Raw genomic sequence first — 15,035 nt, 5'->3', positions numbered from 1 at the left:
CCTCCAATCTTTCTGAGCTGTTATTTCCTGCACAGTCACTGTTTAAAAACTTTGATCAGAATTGAAATAGAAAGCCAGTTTGTGCTCCTTTGTAACTTTTGTCAATAAAACTAATATTATATGTGTATATATTTCAGTTTCTAAACTTGTAAATATTTTAAGTTTTGCAAAAAATTTAGAAAAACAATTTAAAAACTACATAAGTACATTTTTTACTGTTTATTCTCCATCAAAATTACCTGAGAAAAATAAATAAGTAAGGAAATAATCAAGTGTGATAGGCTTTCAATTCCAGGGGATTTAAGCCACCAAATATACCAAATATTGAGACCAAAAGGAGACCCAGTCATCTGCCTACTTAACAATAAAGCATGAATCATTTTCTCACAAGAATAGAAGAAATGTTTCATACTTGTTCTTTAGAAACAGGTGTCTCAGAGTGGTTTTGTTTATTTCCTCAAAGTTCACTATTAACAATTGTATTCAGAAAATATTAAGCAAAATAAAAATAAGGCATTATATTTACATATCATGTTTTTAATAAAACAATGGCCATCAACCCAAATTCTTACATTGCTGTGGTAGTGTATTCTTTGCCACTCACTATTATGCATACAAATACATTACACCTTTAAGATTCCTATTGTAAATAATAATAAGTACTTAGAAATATTCTTATGGCTTCATATAAAAACCTTATTACCATACACATTTCCATTTTGCAGAATATCTCATTGTATTTTTACAACTAACATATTTCTGTATGTTTCTTTAAAAAAATAAGTTCTCTGTATCTTAGCAATGCATATATGCTTCATGTTGCAGTGGTTGCTGTAGCAAGTTTGTGTATTTTATTGAATACCAGCCCAGAGTAAACAGACATTGCATTAACTGAGGCAGTGTTGGAGGCATCAAGACTGTGTCATTATTCTGCTATAAATATGTATGTATATTTTTAGGGTTCCCTATGCATGAAACATTAACTTCAATACAAGTTAACACAAGGCAACAAATGGTAATGTTCATGTGGGTGAATATTTTAAGGGGCCCACTGAAGGAAGCTATATCTCCTGGGGATCTGTGACTATTGCAAATAATAGAAGTTTGGGGACAATTCTTGAGATGAGTTTGCCCAATAGACCGAAGAGTTAAATTTGCCATCGGGTTTTCAGCCAAGAATATGGAATGAAATTTTTGAATTGGGGTTCAGTTAATATATGATAATTATCCTTCTGAATAAAAATAATATACTGTTTAAGAGTAGGTTCTCATAAAAATGTTAAGTAGCTAGGCTATTTTATGTGGTTCACTGATTTAAAAATATACATAGAATCAACAAAAACAATTAATATTGTTTAGTTCTTACTATATCCCAGGACCTGTTTCAAGCTCTTTACATGTATTGACTTACAGAAAAGAAAGTAAATAATACATATGCCTCCTTTAGCATGGTACTTTTCTTTACAAAAATAAGGAAAAAGGGATGGAAGGAAGGAAGGGTGAAGGGGAAGAAGGGAGGAATAAAAGAGTAATAGAGTAAAAACTAAAAAGAGGTCTTAACTTTTCAGTCTACTCAAGATATAAAATTAGGTGCCTGAGACCGGTACCTTCTAACTACTCAGAATTCTTGAAAAGTTATCTGCTGCCCACCATCCATCCAGATCTGCTCAATACAGGCATACTATCATGTACATCTTGTGTAAATTATTCTCAAGTAATTTCAGCAGTCACAACATAGAATATCGAAGTATGATTAGATAATGCAAAGCTTTGAAAGAAAGTTATTTCTTAAACATTTTAGATGAAAACTTATGTGCCACAGAGCCATGTGACCTTATCTATTTCTGCACATTGAAAATAAATAAATAAATATAATTATATACCTAAATATTCCTATGGGTGTATCTAAACATTTGTGAAAATGCACATGAGTATTTATGTTTGCTGAAATCCTAGGGGAAAAAGAATAAACAGAGCCTCATATTTTTTCACTATAGCTGGGGAGATTTAGTTTATTGAGGCAATCATAAAGCTATTTCTCTGTTGAGCTGACATCTAAAAATGTATTTCACCTTTATTGAAACATATTTCTGAATCCTCATATTAGTGTGATAAAAATAAGTTACTGACTCTTTAAGAAATATGCAAGTAATGTTTTCTGTGACCAAACTATGACCATAAAACACTGAGTAAAATCCTAGGAGGTCTTGGAACAGTTGCTCGCTGACACTTCTTTTCTTTATTTTGTCTGCTCGTTTTCTCTATTTTGTATTGTAGTTCTTGCTCCTGTTGATTCTTTTCATAATTGGGCATAGAAGTGATAAAAATCTCATTTATGTAATGATTGCCCCAGGAAAACTAGTCTAGATGATTACACACTGAACAACGAAATAATTAATCAGACTAGTTATTATTATCCTACCACCAAATATGCTACTGATTTTTTAAAGCTAAATTTGCCTTATAAAAACTAAACTGGGTTGTTGAGACCATGAATCTTACTACTCTGGATAGGAACTAAGCCTTAAGATATCTATATTTATAAAATAAATATACTTCAATATTATTCTATTTAGGAGGAAAATGGGAACTTACTCATGTCAGTATATTTACACTCATGTAGAGAATGACTCAGTAGGTCAGCAACTAGAAGACCAACTGTTTGAAAGGGAAAGAGATGGAAAGGATATAAAATACAGAGGTGGACATCACCAATTTCCATCAGCATTATATTTATTTGTACCCATACCATCCAATAGGTAAATAAACTGGTATATTTCTCAAATAGAGTAAGACTATTTTATAAGAACACTAAAGGTTTTTAATTAATATTATTTTAGTTTCAATAAAGCTTCCTATTTGAAAACACTTGCATATTTGGTTCCTAATTTCTAAATCTTTAAGAATGAATTGAGCTGGACCTAATAAAGGATTTAACACCACAAACTTTCAGACTCAAATTCTAAGCAGTCTTATCCAGGTTAACCTCAAATGAGCAAGTAGCACATATTTGTGCTTGCAAGACTTCCTTGTATTTGAGAGATGTAAAGATGGAAGATGCCTATTAATTTTACAGTCTTATTTGATCAACAAGCTACCTCAAAGAGAGCCAGTCTTTCATTCATATTTCTGGTTTATGCATGCACTAACTCATGATGATTAAAAGGATCTTATATTTGAATCAACTATGATTAGATCAAAATGATGTGGACTGCCAATTTAAAAATGAGTAATAAAATGCCCAGAGGTCTTAAATCCTAGAATGTAAGCAAAATGTAGGTCACTTACTTTGGCATTTAGATAATGTGCCTTCATAAACCTTTGGGTCTTCATGTTTTGTTAATCTGACTGAAAAGAAAAATAATCCATAGAAAACCAAACCAAATCCCCCTAAAATCTACCAATACATTTGCATGTTTAAACACTGCCTCTGAGGACAAGTTCAGGGGTAAATATGTACCATGGTGCTGTTCAACTTCACAGTTTGGTTAATGTTAAACAGACACATTGCAAACCACATCTCATTACGTGGTTGTTTTCCGAGATTCCATGGGTCAGGGTCAAAATCCGTCGTTTTTCTAGCTTTTCTACAGCACTAATCAATAGGTTAACAAGTGAAATAATGGTCTAATGAACAGTGACAATACACTTCCAAGGCAAAAGGCATTGAAACTAATTTAATTCTATGACTGGTTTTTCTAATGTCATATTGCCCTTATGAATGAATGGTAATAAAAATACGTCTTATATTTATAATGCTTATATACCCATTATCTCATTTAAGCCTCACAGTATTTTTGTATAATAGTTTTACTAGACCAAATTTTAAAGAGAAAACTGAGTTTCAGAATATTTACATGACTTTACTTTCTCAACAAGGACTTACGGAATCTCTACCACAATTAGGTTTTGATGTTAGAGAGAATTCCTTGAATATATATGTCTAACAAAGACTTACTTCATGTTTTCTACGTGCCAGACACTCTTCTAAATGCTCTATAAATATTAACTTAGTTAATCCTCATAACAGCAGTGTGAGGTAGGCACTATTATTTTCTTCTTTTTGCAGATGAGGAAACCGAGGTACGGAGAGGGAAACAATTTGCCCAAAGTCAGACAGCAAATAAGTGATGGGAATCAGATTTAAGTCTAGGCACTTGAGCTCCAGGATCTACACTAGCTGAACCCTTGCTATCCTGAATAAGACAGTGTCAGCTCCTGAGGACTTCAAAGTCTAGAGGGCAGACCTATAAGCAAATATGTTAACTCAGCATGTAAGCACAGCAGCAAAGCTTGTAGCACAGGGGCGGGAGGGACTAACTCTTTCTTGTCTAAACTCTCTCAGAGTAGGCAGCAGAGTGAGGATCACCTCTATATCCTTGAATTTGAACTCCAGTACTCTCTCCATTTCATGGGGCAGCCCATATTTGATAAAAAGAATTTGGAATTACAGTGAGGAGACAAAAATACCCTTACAAGAACATAACATGTGAACCAGAGGATAAAAGCTGAGCTTCTCTGAATAGGAAAAAAAACCCACTGTGACTCCTGATTGATGTAGATATAGACATCAATACAGGTGTGCAGATCTATTTCTTTATATATGCAACATGTAATATGCAATGTAATTTATATGTCGATACCAACAGAACTAATGTGTGTCAAATTCAACTGTAAAGCTCCCCAGTTATTCTAAAGCTTGTAATCAATCAGATGAAACAGAGCCAGATATTTGCAAGAAGAAGAAAAGTCTAAAGACATAGAAACACTCGTGACCATCATTCTGGACATAGTAGGCGTTCAGTGGTGACTCGCAGTGATTACTTGCTTGATTGACTGAAACAGGAAAGGGAAAGAAAAAAAGACTAAAGACATTTCAGTCCATTCACCTTTTAACTTCGGAGAAATGTTTAGGAGGAGAATTAGTTAAGTTGAAATATTTAGAATCAGAATTTTATGACAGCAAAATTGTATGTCCAATGTGTCTCTATTGGACAACCACTTTGCTGTTTCTTTGAATGCTATTGAGTGTAGCTACCAACTATTTACACTTCTAAGTTTTATAGTTCAAACAGTGGCACAAGAAGCTCCACCTGAAGAAGAAAATAATTATTTTGCCAGTTTGAACTATCTAGTATTTACAAGTGTATTTTTGGCACAAAATAGATCCTCAGTAAATGAAATGAGTAAATTTCATTTATTCCTCTCAATGGTCCTGTTTTAATCCAGGCATTGTATACTCTTTATAAATGAGAAAATGAAGGCCCAGAGTTTACCCAGTTATTGAAAGTTCCACAGCTAGTGAGTGATGGAGTTGGAACTTGAATCCAAATCTGTGGAATTGAAATCTAATACTAAGTGTTAGTGTAACAAAGGAAGAAGACTGTGTTCAGCCATTTAGATCCTTTGGGTGTTGGAAGATGTAGTTTAGAAGGGATGAATAGAGACACTTTCAAACCGAAAGTGAGGTCTTAGACTTCCTTCGAAAAAGATAATGTTAAAAATCTGAAGCAAGCTTCAAAGGACATGCCATCAATCAGCCTTTTAAACTCTAGACAAGGGCACAAGTAAAACTGTGTGCATCAATATGATTGTCTTATGCACATGTAAAAATCATATGTCATTATAAAGCAAATACCAGTTTTCTGATTGTTACTTATCCTACTACACTAGACATTATAAAAAAAGAATTAGAGACAATAATGCTTGCAAATGAAGACATTAATGTTACTCAGTAAATTACTCATCATTTACTTAGGCATCAGTTTTTACTTAGATGTATTTTTACATAACTAAGAAAAGTTTAAATATGTTGAACCTTAGAGTCTAACTTACAGATAATCTTCAAATATCTGGGGAGGGCTAGAGAAAGAGTCAAGATTTTTATAGTTAAAAACTCAATTCTTGTAAGTCTTGTAATTAGCTTATTTTTTATATATTTTACATTTTTTGACGTAAAATATCCCATGAACCTGAAGTTTTCTGTTCATAGCTAGATTATAATAGAACAATTCCAATGGCCCAAGCACAAAGTAGAGACTCCAGCTGACATAAATACTCTCTCCAAGGCTCAATGCAGGCAAGAATTGCCACTTGCTACCCTGTGGTTTTGCAGGACCCTTTATTATGACAGTTGCTGACAAAGCACATTTTCTTCACGTGACGGAAATTTTGAGCTCTATGTGGCCCCAGCGGGCTGGTCTTCTTTATGAAATTATTTGTACTGAACAGAACAAAACAAACAAACAAAAAAAGACACTGTGCTCCCACCAGTGACTTCGGCAGTTGTATTCCTCAGCATTCCAGGAACACCAGGTGGCCAGGAGCTGCTTCTTTCCTCCTGGCCTTCGCTCACGCCCTCCCTCTAACATTTCATCTGCTCCCCACCCCTTGGTTCCTGGCCAGCTTGGTTTATTCTTTTAGCTTGAGCCCAGCTGTCATCTTCTCCAGTAAGTCTTCTCTGCCCCACTCACTCTGAGTTGGGTGCCACACTTCCTACCCTTCAGCCCCACAGGCATTTTCACCCACCACATTATAGCACGTGACCTACTTAAGCAATGGGTTCCCTTGAGACACCAGAGCTTCTTGAGAGCAGAGACTGTCTCTCTCTCTTTTTAAAAAAATTGTCTTTATTGCCTTAACCCCTAACCATACAGCCTGGCACATAGGTGTTCAATAATATTTATTGAATGAATAAAGGAGGATGACTTCTTATTATGCTATAATAACATATGACTATCTCCCAGCATTATGAAAACAATTAAGGCTCCAAATATATTTTAAAATTTCCATTTCTCTCAACAATATTTTGAGATCTATTAGAGTACCTCTTGCTGATGGGGAAAAACAATCTATCCTTCCAGAATGAACTGGACATATATAATTTTATCTAGATTCTAAATAAGTCATAAGTACTCGTTTAGAATTGAAGATGTTTTGAGGGAGTGATTGTTCTGGTCAAGCACTGAAAACATTCTCACTAAAAATAGAGATGTAGCTAGTGGTTAGTGTCTGGGATTGATTAACAATTGTTACAAAACCTAAGAGAGGAACTCTTTGGTTCTGTTGTTTTTGTTTTTTAATAACATTTGTTGTTTTTCTCAGAGTGAAAGTAATTCATACTTCTTAAAGGTTATTTGGCAAATATAGATGAAAAATAGATTATACACATTTTCACAATCTGGAAATAACAACATTCATATTTTGATTCTTTCAGGCATTTTTCCTTTGCAAATGTTTTTATATATCATATGCATAATTTAAAAAAAATGGCACAGGGATCATATTACCATTGGATTTTGTCTCTTGCTTTTAAAACCTTATTATAATTTTGCCATGTCCTTATTATTCTTTGAATACTATTTGAACACATGATTGGTAATTACTACTTAGTATTCCAGGAAAGCTGCTCTCTGTGAAGGATCTAATGGCTCCTTGCATTTACCATGAGCATGTACTTCACCTTCTCACAATTGGCTCTGAGCATGAGCAGGAACCGCTGCATTTTAATATAAGGCAGGATCCATCCATTAGAATATTTATTAGAATGTTTCTTGTCTCAACCCTTAAATAAGTTCTAAAGAGTTGTTTTGGAGGCCTAGGACCTTTAATAAAGACTTTCATTTATTCACCATGTATATAGTACCTCCTATGAGCCAGCCACGGCCTAATATTAACCAGGGTAAACAGACAAAAGAGATTGTTCACCACTGATCTAAACTGGTCGTCTGGAACACTTGAATCCATCCCAAACCCACTAAATATACCATCTACCCGAATGTCCCCACTCTGCACTTGTCCTCCTGAATGAGGTCAAGCCGTTTACTTTTTCTGAGTCAGCTTTCTTATATTTAAAGAAAGAATGGTGCTTTCTATCCAGCCCTCCAGGGATTATAATTCCTCACTCATGCAACCCATAAAGAACAAAAACCTCAGTTAATCTTGCCATGCTGGATGCTGCTAAACCTTGCAGCCAAGTGTCCTGTGGCGAGCCCAGCCCTGGAGTTGTTCACAGCCCAGCAGGAGAGAGAAGCACCCCGTGCATTCACTGAGGAGACCTGACTCAGGAAATCCTTCTTTGCAGTCACCAAAAGGTCCATTAGGAAATGTTAATGTCTATTATATATATATAAACTATGTGTTATATATCTCGCTCTGCTCAAATTCCTTTGAAGACCACATTATTTCAACATGGTGAATAGGGTACTGCAAAGGGCAGCCTAGCACATAATTTGTTACTAGGGACACTGATTCTTTTACAGCATAGGTTTGTGTTATCACCTTTTAGGAGAGCCCTCCCCTTTACAGAGCCTGCTGAGTGCTCTTCTCCCTCTCTTGTTCCCTGTCTCATCCCAGTCTAGCCACTCAGACTATTGGGTCACAGCTCAAGATACTATTGGGAGTCCAAATTCAACAAGATGATAGGTTTACAAAGTGCAATTACTGATGAAATAACAAAATCAAAATGCATAGACGTTGTTCTGGAAGGGACTTTGTTTTTAAAAGAAAAGGATGGGTAGCGGTATGCAAGAAAGCAATGGAAATCAGTGTGCTGTGGCCCCAAAAGAATGTAATGAAAAAAACTCATCAGTTGCTGTTATGAATTAGAAAGGCAGTCAGCTCAACTTAGCACTGTATTAATACTGCATTTTCTAGGAAGAACTTAAGTTAACAAGGTGAGTTAGTTGTTCAGGAAGTGTTGTTATAGTTATCATTATAATTATGCATCTCTTAGCAGTGCTGTTTTCTCGGTAGGAATCATTCTTTAAATCAAGTTTCTAAAATCTGTAATTTAACATTTAGATAGAATCTGTACGTTACTTTAGTTACATTCAGCTGTAAGCCTTATACCTGGTTTTCCTTCTTTACCATGACCTATCTGCTCAGGCAGAAGCTAGGAATGAACTTGTAATACTCTTTCCTCTGCATCCTTCCAAAGCGGGATCAAGAAATGAAATTGACCAGAAGGTTTTGAGTTGCTTGGAAAGGAAAAGTCAGAGAACAAAATATCATCAACAACATGAGCTGTCAACTGTTTTGTTTGTTTTTTGTCAGCTGAGGCTAAAAGAAATTCTCTATTTAGGTCTGTGGCAAAGTCAGTAAGTTTGTCAACTGACACCAAACTTGTTTGCTAATTTTGCAACATAGTAATTGACTATTCAAACATTTCTCAAAGGTACCATTGTATAACTGTAGAGGTGGTGTGGCCGGGCTAAAGAGAAGGGGATGCCATCAGCTAAAGGCAATGTCCTCAGCACACCCTGGCCATTGCATTTCTCTTAGGGAAGCTTGTAGGACAGAAAAGCAGGGCTTCTTCCAGGGGCCTGAGCAGGGAAGCCTTTTGGGGCCTCACATTCAGGAGAGGCCCAAATTTAGACTTTTTGAAGTTATCATTCAAATGAGGTTATTCATAAAGTCATTTATACTGTATGTGTATTAAGGTGTTGTTTTGTTAAGTAGATGCATCAAAAATGCACTACAATGTAATAATCCTGTTTTGGATTTTTTAATTTGTAAGTGGAGGTTAATAATTACATAGCCATGAAGAGAGGTGCCTATTAGCATAGTTAAGCTTCCATCACTCTGCAGGTGATGTAGCAACACAAGTATAATACATAAGCACTCAATTCACTTTCAGAATAACATGGGATTCTGCTATTCGAATGATTTAGGAAGAGATTTCTGTATTGATTTTTTTCCTCCTCTTCCTAATCCTCCTCCTCCATTTCCTCCTCCTTTTTGCATGTATCCATATTAAGAGAGATAAAGTAAAGGATTTGGAGTGCCAAAGCATGACATCAAAAAAAGTCACAAATTCTTTTCATCACTGTTATCCTGAAACCCAAATGCCAGAGGGTAAATCCTACATTAAAAAGAAGTAATCAAACTCTTGTTTTTAATAGCTGTTGTGTTAGTGGCTTTTGTTTTTAGGAATGACTTGGCAGGACAGTTGGATTAATGTAAATGTTTTTGTATTTTGGAGCACTAGATTGTAGGATGATGACAGATATAGAATCTTGGGACTTGATCTACTTTATTAGATTTTTGAGTTTACAGATCTGAAGGCTGGAAATGATAAAAGGTAACTAACTCTTCTTGGAGAATAAGGCATAATAAAAATAGTATATACAAAAAAGTTAAAGAGTAACAAGAAAAAACATAGGTGACCCAAAGGGAATTTGAAGTAGGAGCAAAAAAGAAAAGAAAAGAAAAGCAAGTGAGAACAGGTACAAAGACAATATAAAATTATTAAAAATTAGGTAATCTCGTTTCTTATTACAATTTCTACCTGTTTTCTTCTAATTTGGTTATAACCAGTTTCTATTTCCAAGTATTATTTTGTCCTATGACTAAAATTAGAAATTTGGGTACAGTCATGATTAGAACAAGAGGTTATCTTTCCCAGTGTCATTGCAAAAGGCCATGATGGTCTGGCTAAGAGATTTTTTTTTTAGTTGTTGACCAATTCTGAGTTGATCCAGCTGGCACTTTCTCTTCGAGGACACTGTTGAAGGTAGAAATTTTAAAAAAGGTGATTGGTGATTTTTAAACATGGACATAGGTATGATCTGAATCACTTAATTTATTTTGAGCCAGCAATCTTGTAAATTCAATAGGCAATATATTGGAATATACATTCTAGGATCTCCCGTACTATTTGAATATGATAGTCACAGATTGATGAAAAGGGTGCTGAAGGGCTTAAATTATCACCATATGTTCCCTCTCTCTCTATGTAAATCTAAAGGAAGATTTTATTGCAAGTTTTTGTTTCTCATTGAATGATCACATAAAAAATTTTATAGCATGTATTGTTATCTAGTGAAAGTGACAGATAGAAACCATAGCACAAGAAAGAGTCAAACTATCATTAACCCCAATTCAAATCCTTTCCATTGACCTTTTCTTCTGCCATCATTCTCAGACAGGCAAATATTGCCAAAGCCAAATTATCAGTAAACCTCTCCACTGTCCTTGTCCCGGCCTCCATCTCTACCCCATGATCCTACTTGCATGTCTTCCCTGCTATCAAGAGATCCCCATCACTAAAAATCTGGATTTCCTAGACTTAATGCCTTTCACAGTCTGGACTATCTCACTCTGTTCTGTTTTGCTCCAGAGCGTCTCCACTGCAGCCGGACTGGTTCTCTTTGTTGCCAGAATATGCTTTTGGCATGTTTGCATTTTTCACCCAGGATGCCTCTCCTTTTCCTCTCTAACTATTGGAATCTCACATGGACTTCAGGGCCCTCCTCAAGGCACATGGGTTCCCTGAAGGCTTCTTGGATGGCTTTAGCTCCCAAGGACTCTTGGGGCATATTGTGCAATTCTGCTAACATTAATCATGTTACAGTATGAAAAGCCAGGTGTCCCTTTCCATGGATATCTCTTCCCTCCTGCAACCCCTCTGTGCCCCTCTGTAGACCAAGTCTCATATAACTGTTCTTAGTGGCATTTACATGAATTTCTTATGTGTCGGATCAGTTAAAGTGTCATCTCATTGCTCAGGCTTCATTATTCACTACCCACATATTTTTCATTTTGTAAAGTCTATACATATTCTGGTCCATTACCTCTTTCTATAGTGGTACTTGAGCCAAATCAGAGTTTAACTAAATATGTTGCATTTGCCATGTTTTAAATATCAAAAGAGCATGCACCTATTACTAACTGTATATGAAGTTACATTATGGTATGATTTTAAGAAACTATTCAGAACACTAAACTATAATGTTTAAATCTGTGTTTTCCTCATGAAAGGAAAGTTACTGTGAGTTTTGTCAAGACCAGAATACATTTCTTCATTAATTTTGGCATATCTAAACATGTCAAATATCTAGGGGGAAAAAATAGTCAAACAACAAACAAGTTCCTAAGCTATTTTAATTCAGCTAACTTTTGTCAAATTAATTTTCATATGTGTATATTTGATTTTGGGGTCAGTGTTAGGAAAGTTTTATGTTAAGAATTTTGCAATCGGAATAGGTTCAAAAGAAGTATCAGACCCTTCATAGAAGCCTCTTATGTGTGTTTTTTATTTTAATACAACATGCTAACTTATTGTAATTATTTAGTATACTTGAAGAAGATCAGAATTATAAAGAATCCAAAATTTTATAATAAAAAAGAGGTAAAACTTTAGGTATTTAAGTTATGCATTTATTTCCACCTTATTTTATGTGAAGATAGTATATTATAAAATTCATGTTTTGTAGTACATTCATTCTTTTTCAGCTGACCCACTATCAAGTGGGATTTTATCAGGACATAAGTATTTAACTCTCTAACAACTATTACAGGTTTTTGCTTGCTTAATCTTATACTCATCTGGTGACTCTGCAAACAGAAGGAAATTGTAGATTGTAAAAATCACAACGGACATAAATTATTTGAAAAGAAATATTATTCAAATTTCCCTGAAATTAAAATAGTATATTTGTTATTATTTTTCCTTAGACGATAATAATTTTAATCTGGAAAGGGAAAAAACACAGGATAACTCAAAACAAAGAACAAGTCAACTAAAATACAAATAAAAGAAAACATATTATATTAAAGTTAATAGACCAAACGGGCACATTTGATAAGGAAAAAGAGAAAAGGGTAACTGAAAATTTTGTTGAATATTTAATGTCTTTAATCAGCTTAAGAATTTGTTACTCTAAGAGCAATGTTTAGTTGTTTTTGTCTAGAAATAGGAAATTAACAAAACTCTTGTAATCTAGCATTTCTTCTGACAGATTACCAGATTGTTCATTCATGTTAAGAATATTGACTTTCAGTATATAAATTTTCAATTTAAAGAATTGAAAATATATAAATGATTTAAAAATTTTTTAAATCTTTACCTGAGGATATGGTTTATTAAAAATTGATTTGAGGGAGAGAAAGAGAAAAACATCAATGTGAGTGAAATATCAATTGATTGCCTCCCACACACACCTCAATTGGGGGATCAAACCTGCAACGTAGGTATGTGTTCTCGCTGGGATTGAACCCACAACCTACTGGTATACAAGACGATGCTCCAACCAACTGAGCCACCTGGCCAGGGTAAAATATATAAAAGTTTTCAATATATAAAGATATATGCATTTTAATTCTTTCTCTGATATGTGGAAAGCCAAGTAGATTTTTTTGAAAGGGGAAAATATCTGTTTAAAAAGTCCTCAAAACCTCCCAAAAGAGTTTTGCTTACTCAACACACTAGCTTTGGAATGGTAGCAGTGGTGATAGGGCTTATGACTTTCAACCTCACGGCACCTTGAGGAACTTGGTGCCATTTGGAAGTGTCTGTCTTTCTATAATATTTTCTCTAAACAAGTCTATAATTCAAAAGAAAATAATTCTTCTGCTGTATAATTAATATTTTCCATGCCGTCTGATTATAATATTTCACTTAACAGTCTGATTCCATAACTATTATTAATGTGTTGTTTTACTTTGACTCCAGTCCATAAACCTTTGGAAAATGAACATTTATTAGTCAACCAGAGTATAGAATCTTGATACAGAATGACAGCGATCAAAGAACTTTCAGTAAGTGAGTATTTTATTGACTAAAAGCCAAAATTCTAAAAGCAAATAGAAATTGGTGTAACTGATGTTTAATCCAACTGAAAAACAGTAAACTGATTTAGCTTTTCTTTTTTTTAAGAGCTGACGCAAGTTGGACAGAGGGAGGTGTTGGGGCAAGGTGGTGGTGGTGATTGGCTTGTCTCCTTCACGCCCACTGGTCTTTAAATCATTGTCTAGATGCCCAAAGGTTCATCTCAGTCAGTTCTGTTTCAGGGTTCTGCCATTCTAAACAATTCTGAAAAGACTGCCCACGACTGGATGAATGATTAAGGTAAAGCTGGTTTTACATGAACGTATGCAGTGTTAAAATAGTGCTCCTTGCTTCTTTTTATGGTGTCAAATGTTTATTTATTATAAGTTTAAAAGTTTGAAAATATTATCTGTGTAATTTTTTTCTCACTAAAAAACAAAGATCAATTTAATATAATGTCAGACATTGAAATTATTTACCCAGATTCTGATTGCAGTTTTCTTCTGCATATAATTTTAAGTTTGAGCATCAAATCAGGTTAGTGGATAAAAGGAAAGGAAAACATTTTAAAACTGGCAGGCAACACGGGTTTAGTTATTTTCATCTCTTCGTTAATTGTTCAATAGAGTAAAGGGTTGATATAATTTATCTTAGGAAAAAATATAAAGTTTTAGAAGTACATTCTCAATTTATAACATTGAATATTTTCTTTATCTTGAAAACAAAAAAGTGATCAGAGAAGGAACATCACATGCAGCAGATGTGACAGGCTACAGGTTTAGGCTGCATCATTGTCATATAGAAAAGAGACAGTTGTGCCTCACCTTGTCTTCTTGTGTGACCATTTTAATGGCATATTTTTAAAGCAAATTTACTAGAAGAAACTGAGAAATTGAATAGAATATAAGCATAGCCTTAGATTTTGAAGGACTGAAATCAATTCTCTAAAAAATAGAGCTATACTCAAATTGATTCATTAGAAAGGAGGAGAATTGTCAGTGGATTTAAGTATCCTTACATTTGGGGCATCTTACAGTGCATATGATGATAGTTTTAATTAAATGTCCAGCTGCTAAAACTATGAGTATTCTATAACTCAGTGAAAAAATATTTTAACTAATGATATAGATCATATTTATGACAGTTGGCTGTAAGAAGTTTTACTTTTGACAAATTAAAGACATTTAGGTGTGTGTTCTAGAAAAGACTGTCATTTATTTTACAGGTCAATTTCTACCAATCATTCAGGTTTACATTTAGGTAATATTTTGGTATTTTCTTTAAAGTCTTTATATTCTTCAGAAGTATAGCAGTAACATTTAAGTACTGAGACATGTAGTTTTGAGGGCTGGAGTCTTGAGTTTTCTTTAACCATGCGATTTATTTTATTTTCAGGGGTTGAAAAAGGTACCTCTAGGGGTGGTTCACTATTGATTGTATAGAATGTAGACATTTTAGAATTTTCTGTATCCACAACTCACTATAG

At 34.4% G+C, this 15,035-nt stretch overlaps 1 protein-coding gene across 4 annotated transcripts in view; it reads left to right on the top strand.

Annotated features, from left to right (window-relative positions):
- SLC38A4 (solute carrier family 38 member 4) overlaps window positions 1-15,035 on the top strand; it is a 70,093-nt gene that overhangs the window by 15,555 nt on the left and 39,503 nt on the right. For 2 of the 4 annotated variants that reach the window (XM_090273047.1, XM_090273048.1), the window contains exon 1: window positions 13,788-13,849. The exons of the other annotated variants lie outside the window; for them this stretch is intronic. The gene's annotated coding sequence lies outside the window, so the exon portion shown is untranslated. Of the gene's footprint in view, window positions 1-13,787; window positions 13,850-15,035 lie in introns of those variants that run through there. 4 annotated transcript variants of the gene reach the window in all.

The sequence above is a fragment of the Furipterus horrens genome, unplaced genomic scaffold (assembly GCF_987537825.1).
Source record: "Furipterus horrens unplaced genomic scaffold, mFurHor1.1.pri manual_scaffold_4, whole genome shotgun sequence".
Classification (NCBI taxonomy): domain Eukaryota; kingdom Metazoa; phylum Chordata; class Mammalia; order Chiroptera; family Furipteridae; genus Furipterus; species Furipterus horrens.
The sequence above is the reverse complement of the archived record's forward strand: the minus strand, read 5'-3'. Positions and strand labels throughout refer to the sequence as shown.